The sequence below is a fragment of the Pristiophorus japonicus genome, chromosome 27 (assembly GCF_044704955.1).
Source record: "Pristiophorus japonicus isolate sPriJap1 chromosome 27, sPriJap1.hap1, whole genome shotgun sequence".
NCBI classification, from domain to species: domain Eukaryota; kingdom Metazoa; phylum Chordata; class Chondrichthyes; family Pristiophoridae; genus Pristiophorus; species Pristiophorus japonicus.
Genome location: NC_092003.1, coordinates 8,338,212 through 8,342,874, shown reverse-complemented (window position 1 = coordinate 8,342,874; position 4,663 = coordinate 8,338,212).

The window sequence follows — 4,663 nt, the reverse complement described above, 5'->3', positions numbered from 1 at the left end:
GTGACCCTTACCCTGAATAAACAGTGACTCTGTACCGTTACACAGTGAGTGACCCTTACCCTGAATAAACAGTGACTCTGTACAGTTAAACAGTGAGTGACCCTTACCCTGAATAAACAGTGACTCTGTACAGTTACAGTGAGTGACACTTACCCTGAATAAACAGTGACTCTGTACAGTTACACAGTGAGTGACCCTTACCCTGAATAAACAGTGACTCTGTACAGTTACACAGTGAGTGACCCTTAACCTGAATAAACAGTGACTCTGTACAGTTACAGTGAGTGACCCTTACCCTGAATAAACACTGACTCTGTACAGTTAGTGAGTGACCCTTACCCTGAATAAACAGTGACTCTGTACAGTTACACAGTGAGTGACCCTTACCCTGAATAAACAGCGAAATTCTGTACAGTTACAGTGAGTGACCCTTACCCTGAATAAACAGTGACTCTGTACAGTTACACAGTGAGTGACCCTTACCCTGAATAAACAGTGACTCTGTACAGTTACACAGTGAGTGACCCTTACCCTGAATAAACAGTGACTCTGTACAGTTACAGTGAGTGACCCTTACCCTGAATAAACAGTGACTCTGTACAGTTACACAGTGAGTGACCCTTACCCTGAATAAACAGTGACTCTGTACAGTTACACTGAGTGACCCTTACCCTGAATAAACAGTGACTCTGTACAGTTACACAGTGAGTGACCCTTACCCTGAATAAACAGTGACTCTGTACAGTTAAACAGTGAGTGACCCTTACCCTGAATAAACAGTGACTCTGTACAGTTACAGTGAGTGACACTTACCCTGAATAATCAGTGACTCTGTACAGTTACACAGTGAGTGACCCTTACCCTGAATAAACAGTGACTCTGTACAGTTACACAGTGAGTGACCCTTAACCTGAATAAACAGTGACTCTGTACAGTTACAGTGAGTGACCCTTACCCTGAATAAACACTGACTCTGTACAGTTAGTGAGTGACCCTTACCCTGAATAAACAGTGACTCTGTACAGTTACACAGTGAGTGACCCTTACCCTGAATAAGCAGTGACTCTATGCAGTTATTGAATGACCCTTACCCTGAATAAACAGTGACTTTGTACAGTTACACAGTGTGTGACCCTTACCCTGAATAAACAGTGACCCTATACAGTTACAGTAAGAGACCCTTAACCTGAATAAACAGTGACTCTATACAGTTACACAGTGTGCGACCCTTACCATGAATAAACAGTGACTCTGTACAGTTACACAGTGTGTGACCCTTACCCTGAATAAACAGTGACCCTATACAGTTACAGTAAGAGACCCTTAACCTGAATAAACAGTGACTCTATACAGTTACACAGTGTGCGACCCTTACCATGAATAAACAGTGACTCTGTACAGTTACACAGTGAGTGACCCTTACCCTGAATAAACAGTGACTCTCTACAGTTTTTTTTTTAAATATTATGTTGCCAATCTTTCCAATTCTTTGTCAAATCACAAACGCCAGAGGTCACCTTGCACACATCAAGGATCACTCTGCGCCAATGCTCTTAGCCAAAAGGCCTAGAGCCACTGCACCGTTCCTGGAAGTACTGCAATACCAGGTTCGTGCCATGGAGGTGGATGGGTCAATCCACCCCACCCATTCTCTACAGTTACAGTGAGTGACCCTTACCCTGAATAAACAGTGACTCTGTACAGTTACAGTGAGTGACCCTTACCCTGAATAAACAGTGACTCTGTACAGTTAGTGAGTGACCCTTACCCTGAATAAACAGTGACTCTCTACAGTTACAGTGAGTGACCCTTACCCTGAATAAACAGTGACTCTCTACAGTTACACAGTGAGTGACCCTTACCCTGAATAAACAGTGACTCTGTACAGTTACAGCGAGTGACCCTTACCCTGAATAAACAGTGACTCTGTACAGTTACAGCGAGTGACCCTTACCCTGAATAAACAGTGACTCTGTACAGTTACACAGTGAGTGATCCTTACCCTGAATAAACAGTGACCCTGGATGCTTCCTTAGACTCAATATCTGCGGGGTTTGACTGGAACATTAGCTGGCAGTCAGTGAATAATGAAAGTGTAAGTGCCTCATTAGACCCAGTTACTCATGCGCTGTTTCACTAAGATGCTTGAAAGCTGGAAACAGTTGAATAATTGAGGAGCTGTGGGAATCGAGGTCTGAGCGCGGTGTTGCAGGGAAGGTTTTGGACATGCAGCGAGCCCTGGAGATTTACAGTCAGTCTGTGAGCGACCCCACCCCCACGCTCACTCTCGTTCATCATCATCATCGTAGGCGGTCCCTCGAAGCGAGGATGACTTGCTTCCAGGCCGCAAAGGGATGAGTTCACAAGTGTTTCAATGAAGGACCTAGTATTCCAGATCCCGAACTACATCCTGAAGGGTGGAAGATGCCTGGGGGTGGGTTTTTTTTAACGTGGGGTGGCCGTTGCACACCAGCCACCACACGGGGCTTGACAGAGCGAGGTCTCGGTCCAGGGGCAAGGGTTAACCAGGACGACTGGAGACCAGCTCTGCTGCACGGACCCAGTGCGCACACATATCGCACAGTGTGGGGCTGGGCCCTCGCCTCTCCTGGGCCCTGATCACATCGCTCCACGACTTCTCGCCACTCCTTCGCCCCGACCCTCGCCGCTCCTGCTGTGCCTGCCCACACTGCAGTCAGCCGTCGCCCTCCTGCAGCAGCACGCGCTGCTCCCTGCCATGGTATACCGCCACACACTGCTCCCTCCAATGGCCCCGGCCTCCTTGAAGGCCGGAACCGCCCTGATTTCCGGGCCGGGCCTCCGCACGCTGCCCCCTCAATGCGTGCAATCGAAACCGCGTGGAGATAAAGCTGCACCGTCACCGCGAATCGAACGAGGCTCCCCCGATAGCTGCCTGTGTAAATGATCTCGGGACTGATGCCGTCGGAAATTCATGCGAAGTTAATAAATTGTGTTGATTCGAGTAAAAAAAAAGGCCGTCTTTTTTTCACCCTCCTCCTGACCCGCGCGCCCCATCTCCTGAAGGGTAAGAGTACGATTCCGCGGGCGCTAGCCACCCCCTCTGGCTGCTGGATATTCGACTCTGGGGGCATCACACGGGTTGAGGAGGGGCGGGGTCCTGGTCCTCGGTTGGTGCCCGCCCGTGCTCGGCTGCTGGTGTCCCCGGTTGGCGATTGGGAGAGCAGGGAAAACCCTGGCCGATGCCTCGTCCCCTGGCCCCGGACAGTACTGAGGTCGACTGCGGTACTGAGGCCAACTGCCTGTTGCCGCACCCAGATCGAGATTAGCTATTGAGAGGGGTTGTGGGGGGCGGTGTTGGGAGCAGGCAGACTCAAAGCTGCAGCTTCCCTGGCCAGCTAGTCGCTGAAGTGTTTATATTAGGAGCTGTGCACAACCCAGGGGTGGGGGGTCTCATCCCAAGTCCCCAACCCACAGCCGGCAAAGTGGTTGACCCCCCAAGGCGATTGATCTGCCTGCGGAGGGCTGCGGGGGAGCGCCGCAAGGTCTTAAAGGCGGGCAGACAAGCCTCGGTGTGATGCCTACCCTGCCCGCATATCCATCCTGGTTTAACAGTGGTGGTGGTGGGATCGTGGGCTCGGCTGGTGGAGGAGGGGGCAGCAGCCTCCTCACACCCCCCCTTTGTCTGTAGCCGTGACAATTTCCCACCCTAAATATGGAGGTGGTGGGCGAATGGGCTCAGGCATGAACGAGACAGCATTCATCAACGTACTAAAGATTGAATTATACCTGCATAGGATTCATTCTCATCCTCATTTTCAAATCCCTCTATGGCCCTCGCCCCCCCCTCCCTATCTCTGTAATCTCCTCCAGCCACCACAACCCCCATCGAGATCTCTGCGTTCCTCAAATTCTGCCCTCTTGAGCATCCCTGATTAGAAACATCCAAACTTAGAAAATAGGTGCAGGAGTAGGCCATTTGGCCCTTCGAGCCTGCACCGCCATTCAATATCATGGCTGATCATTCACCTCAGTACCCCTTTCCTATAGAAACATAGACCATAGATTATAATCGCTCCACCATCAGAAATAGCAGGAGTAGGCCATTTGGCCCCTCGAGCCTGCTCCGCCATTTAATACGATCATGGCTGACCCGATCATGGACTCAGCTCCACTTCCCCGCCCGCTCCCCATAACCCCTTAATCCCTTATCGGTTAAGAAAGCAGGAATGGAGTACTGAAGTTGCATGTTCAGCCATGAACTCATTGAATGGCGGTGCAGGCTAGAAGGGCCGAATGGCCTACTCCTGCACCTATTTTCTATGTTTCTATAAAGGAGTTAGATGTCGTCCTTACTACTAGGGGGATCAAGGGGTATGGCGAGAAAGCAGGAATGGGGTACTGAAATTGCATGTTCAGCCATGAACTCATTGAATGGCGGTGCAGGCTAGAAGGGCCGAATGGCCTACTCCTGCACCTATTTTCTATGTTTCTAAAACCACGTTCTGCTGCCTGGGGCCCCAAGCACTGGAACTCCCTCCCTAAACCTCTCTGCCTCTGCCTCTCCCTCTCCTTCTCCTCCTTGAAGACGCTCCTTAAAACCGACCTCTCTGGCCCAAGCTTTTGGTCGACTGCCCTAATTTCTCTTGTTGCCGATTTGTTCTTGTCTCGCAATTCGCCTTGG